Raw genomic sequence first — 5,830 nt, 5'->3', positions numbered from 1 at the left:
AAATTGAAAATTTGAAGAAGTGAACTTTTGTCTTGCACTTTGTCCCTCATTGGTGAGGAACAACCACATTTGTGTGCTTATATATAGAATCACTTCTTAAAGCTCTTAAAAGGAGTTGAAGAGAATGAACCCTCGCGCCGTCGTCGTCGCTCGCTCGGCTCGGCTTCGGCTTCGGCTTCGGCTTCGGCTTCGGCTTCGGCTTCGGCTTCGGATTCGGATTTGGAAAATGATCGATAAGATTATTTTTGGACAAAATTTATTTAATTATTTAATAATTAATTAAATGCCAAATCAAAACACAGTGAGGAGATTGTCTGGGTGATTTTCTGTGCTATGTTAGCTTAGTTATAGTACTCGTTCTTAGTGTAGTAATTTTTTTTAAAAAAAAAACAAAAATAAATATTTGAAAAAAAAAGAACGAAAAAAAAATTGAAAAATTTGAAAATTTCCCGACGATGGATCTCCTAGACAGTTTTCTTGAGGGATTAAAGTCTAAACAAAAAAAACACAAAAATATGTCTTTTAGCTTTTTTTAGGTAGTAATATTCCCCCGTGATTTTTCTTTATGCTTCGGTTCTTTTCCATGGGATGTAGTTTGAACCGGGTAGTTTTTTCTTTTAGAGTAGTTTAGGGAATAAAATGGAGAAAGAAAGATGAGATAAACCTAGGCGCCCTTGACTTGTTTGATAGTAGCATATTTAGGCTTTGGCATGTGTAGTATCTTCCCTATGATTTGAATTTATTGATGATGCCTTGCTTACTTGGATAGCATGTTTTGTGGCGCCTATGTCTCATTTTCTTGACTTATGTTCACTTTGTGCTTAATGCTTAATATCTCGAGACTCCGTGAATACTTGCATTTGTTTGAGAGTCGGAATAAGACCGCTCTTAGTGAGTCATGTGCCATGTGTGGTGAGGTTTTTGTGTAGTCTATGTATTGTACTTATGTCTAGAACTTGCCCGGTATGTGAGTTGAAGCGAAATTTAAGGTGATGCTCGGTTTGAAAAATGATTTTAGGCTTTCTTTGATCTTTTGAGCTTATTGCTTATCACAAATAAAATCTATCCCTAGTTAACCTTTTTGAGCCTGTAGACTTTTATTTGGCACCCACATTACAAGCCTATACCCTTTTTATTCTTAATTGATATTGTTTTGATCCCTTTTCCTCTTAAAGCACTTTTAATTGTGAGATGAACGCTAAAAGAAGTAAGAAGGAACTAAGTGTGGGGTGGCTTTTGAGTGGAACCAATAAAAGGAAGAAAGGTGCACTTGTTTTGTAAAATAATACACCACTAGCGGAAATTGAAAAAAAAAAATAAATAGATATGAATACATTGTTGTCTTGTTCTTGATAGTGGGTATGAATTAATGTAGTGCTTAAAGAAGAAGGGAGCATTTTTGGGGTGATATTGTTTGTGAAAGTGAAGTGGATTGAAGAATTTATGCTTAAAGTTGATTATGTGATGTGTTAAAGTGCTTAGGAGGGTTAGTCACTATTCCTAAATATATCCTACCCGTCCCTTAGCCCACATTACAACCATGAAAAAGACCTAATAGATTTTAGATCGAGCGAGCCTATATTAGTAGAGATTCACATTAGGGGCAAGCCTATGGTACCAATTACATGCATGTGACTTCTTTTGTGAGGGTGAGCGATTTTCTTTGATATATGTGAGCATGAGATTCGAATGTTTGGATTGATTTTACTTTCTTTGCTTTGGTTGTGAGGGCACATGGTTTCACGAGGGATAGGTAACATTATTAGACTTCTCTAGGATGTTGGGTGTTCAAGCCATGAGTGCATTGTGACATTGAGTCGGTTTTTGAGGCTAGGATTGTTGTGAGCATATTGTCTTTGTTTGAATATTTTTGAAGAATGACATAAGTAAAGGGAAGTGTATGATGATTGCATATGCTAAAGTTTAATTGTTGCTATCAGCCATAATCAATGGTGTAGTGTGCTTCGAATATGTTTAGTGCTCATAGATAGAGTAAATTTTTGGTTGACTCGAGGACGAGCAACGTTTAAGTGTGGGTGTTAAAATTCTAGAAAAGATATCTTATTTATGAGCTCATGAATTCGGGGGCGGATCCCGCAACCTGAATTTATGAATTTTAAATTCTAGAAAAGATATCTTATTGAGTTCTGATCTATATTTATTTATATATATAAATATTGAATTTTCGCCAAAATTATTTTGTTCTACCTATCCATAGCTAAAAGTCTAGCTCTTCCCTGATAGAGGTGTTTCAGAGCAGGACACAATTTTTGTGCTTGTCAAATTAATTATGTTTCAGTTATCATATATAAACAGCTATGGCTTATATAACTTGGATTATTAGAAGGCCATCTGTATTGTGTTGATAAAGACCTTACAATTGGATGGTTGTTGGCCATTGTATCGTATTGTATTGTTATTCCAAAATAATATTTGTTTTGATTGTTTAGTTAAAATTAGTTGTATTGTCTTGTTAAAACTGTTGTTCCGAAACAATGAAAAGTCCCATTTTTTGGAACAACCGATTTGGTGCGGTGAGATTGTTTCCTATTTTTCTTTTCAATTATTTCCTAACTTATTACTTTATAATTCTATTTTACCCTTTACTTTTTTATTTTTTTATTTTAATTCAAATCTCCTAACCTATAACCTACGTCTTCTTTCCTTTTTTTCTTTCTGTCGCTTCCAAGTCAGGTATAGGTTTTGCCTTCTTTTTGTTTTGTTCTTTCTTTTACTTTGATTTTTAACTTCAATTCTAATTACTTTATCTGCAATTAGCTGTATAATATTGATTTTTAATTCCAATTATAATTACTCTATGTGTAATTCTTGATAATATTTAAAACAATTGAGAGTATTTTAGTAAACTTATCAGTTACAGTACAGTACGATACAGTCAAACCAAACATCAAAATGTTAGTTGACAGTAGCAAACAATACAGTCTATCCAAACATTATTTTCACATAAACAATACAATACCATATACAATATAATACGTTACATTATAAAACGATAGGTAACAATGATCCAAAAAACTGGCAATATTTCTTCTCTCCTGATTTTGTGTCGTCCATTCCAAGGATGTTTTGGTCCATAAAGAGGCCCTATTCCAAGTGCTGATTTAGGATTCATTAAAACAAATACAACAAAAGGAAGGGGAAAAAAATATAGGAGGAGGGATTCAAATGCCATATTTTAAATCGAAAAGTTTAAACACTCTAATCTTGCAATTGAATAGGCATAACTCCAAACAACCTTTTTCAAACCTCATATTCTTATTGTGACTGATTAGTAACGCAGTAGAAGCTAGCGTGAGTTTTTCTGGAATCCCTTATCAAAAAGGTAATTGACACACATCATATATTATTGAGAAAGATAATTCCCACGACGTTTCAACTATCAATATCAAATTAGAGTGTTAGAGGCCACGAGGAGTTGATGGAGACCAAACAACTACTAATATTCCGCCTCTCCTGAATTTGTGTTACATTACAACTTACCCGAATATTTGGGTCCTCAAAATAGGCCCTACTCCAAGGCTAATGTTGAATTCATAAACCTCCCTCCTTTTTATCTTTCCCTTGTTTCCTTCCAGAAGAAAATAATGAACTATTACGATATCATCGATTTAAGATATATTCTTTTGGGATGAAAATTAATATATCGTACTTCATGGTAATAAATTACTTAAGGATAATAATATCTTATTTAAGGCAAAGATCAACAAGGTCCCATGGTCTAGTGGTCAGGACATTGGACTCTGAATCCAGTAACCCGAGTTCAAATCTCGGTGGGACCTTTCCATGCTGCTTATTTTTTCTTTTTTGAAGCCTCATTCCATTATCCTCTGTTTCCTGATACTCCATTCCTCCTTTCTGATATAGGTTATTCTTTATTACTTATATCAAAAGTAAAACAAGATAGCTCGTTAATGATATTTGACATTCCGTGGCACTCAGTTGAAAATCTAATAGTCAACTACTCATAAGTAATTCTTGAGCATATATGCTTAAGTATAATAGTCAACTCTCGTAGTTTCTTATGAAGTCGTACCTATAGAAAACCAATTAGACATCAATTGATAAAGTAATATTAGAACGCTAATGGAAGTCATCTTCAGATTCGGGAGAAACGACCAGAAAATACACTCCGGTCAATAATGATTCCTAAAAGTATTTTTTAGTTCGTTATCTTATATGTTTAAACTTCATTCTATAAACACAAACAATGATAGTATTACCGAGATGTTCGCAATCTACCCCCTCCATAAGTGTTTCACTTATCGCTTCTCCATATTGAAAACTAACTTACTTTGGCTAGGACCTCAAAGTCTATTCCATCACCTTCTCGCATGCTTCTGACTTTGGAAACTTAAACTTAAAATTAATATCGAATAATATAGTCGGGAAATTAGTTTAATAACTTTAATTTATCTTCCATAAGCGAAAATAAAGGAAAGAGAGGAGTATACACACATGACGACACTGAAAGATGGTATAGCTCAACCAAAAAGTTCGATGACAGAACACCTTGCAAACGGCAGCTAAGTGAATAGACCGGAAATAAGAAATGAGCAATATGATTGTATTGATTACTCAATATACAAGATTGCAGTACATTAATTCACATACACATACAAAGCCTCGCACTGTCGCACACATGCAAGTAGCATTACCCATGGAGAAATGATATCACTGCTAATAACATTTAACTGGATCGCCTTAACAAATGATACTCCTATATGTTTTGAGTCTGAGTTATGTGCACTAATGGTCAGATCAAAAGGTAATCTAGTAATTGCAGGTAACTCCATTTAAGACTCCTAGCATTGGTTGATAATCAGGTTAAATAGCATTTATCACTGTTAATGCATATAACTTATGTGAGCACGTGATTTTTGCCTCGCTTAAATTACTCCTATAGAATTCATTAAAATTAGGATTTTCTTTTATTACTTGAATTTTAGGGAATTGATTGCATGATTTTTTGTTTGTGTGCATTTTTAGTTGGCATAATTCATAAAAATACAAAATAGCACGTTTGCATTTAGGACCTCATTTCAGTATTTTTATTAGTTAATTAACATTACAAAAAATAAGAGAAAATAACAAAATAGTCCTTTTGCATTGTTTTACTTTTAATTTTTTGATTTTTCCTTAAGTTTTCTTTTTAAACTAGGATTTGTTTAATTTTTGAGAATTAATTAGTTTAATTTTAGAGTTAAATCAGGGCTTGTCTATTTTTAATTTTGTACTTAATAAATCTAAAAATTGAATAAGAAAAGGAAGAAAAGAAGAAAAAACAAATAAAAGAAATTGAGAATGAAAGGAATTTAAAAGATTAATAGGCTGGTGTGTGTAACTTGGGCCATTTCTAATTCCAGCCCAAGTCAAACTCCTCAGAACCCGTTTCAATTCAGCCCAAACCCATAGCCAACCCGGTCCAGCACCCCCTTCCCAAAACGACGCCGTTTGGCTCGGGTCAATCCTGGCCGTCTAGGATTGTTGATCCAACGGACGAGAACCCCCCATCACTTAATATTTAAATGTCCGAACCATACCCACCCCCCTTCAGACCCCCCTAGTCCGTCTCTAACATCCCAAACCCTAGAGATTAGCCGCCCTAATACCCTCCGTCAACCTCGCCGGCGGCGAGGATGCAATCCACTCCGATGAACCCTAAAATCACACCACAGATGCTCCTCCTCCTCCCCTTTCCATATCTACCTCCAATTTCTTTCGAACATTACCCAAACGGTTCGAATCCTTGAAACCCTAATTTCCCTCTCCGACGCCACCAAAATCACACCAAAATCGTACCCCACTGTCC

General features: G+C 34.5%; 1 non-coding gene across 1 annotated transcript; it reads left to right on the top strand.

Annotated features, from left to right (window-relative positions):
* The first annotated feature begins 3,728 nt into the window (after positions 1–3,728).
* TRNAQ-CUG lies at positions 3,729–3,800 on the top strand. Its single transcript has one exon. It is a non-coding gene; the product is annotated as a tRNA-Gln (tRNA).
* The last annotated feature ends 2,030 nt before the right edge of the window (positions 3,801–5,830 follow it).

The sequence above is a fragment of the Nicotiana attenuata genome, unplaced genomic scaffold, assembly GCF_001879085.1.
Source record: "Nicotiana attenuata strain UT unplaced genomic scaffold, NIATTr2, whole genome shotgun sequence".
In the NCBI taxonomy this organism is placed as follows: Eukaryota; Viridiplantae; Streptophyta; class Magnoliopsida; order Solanales; family Solanaceae; genus Nicotiana; species Nicotiana attenuata.
This window is presented reverse-complemented; position numbering and strand designations above follow the sequence as displayed.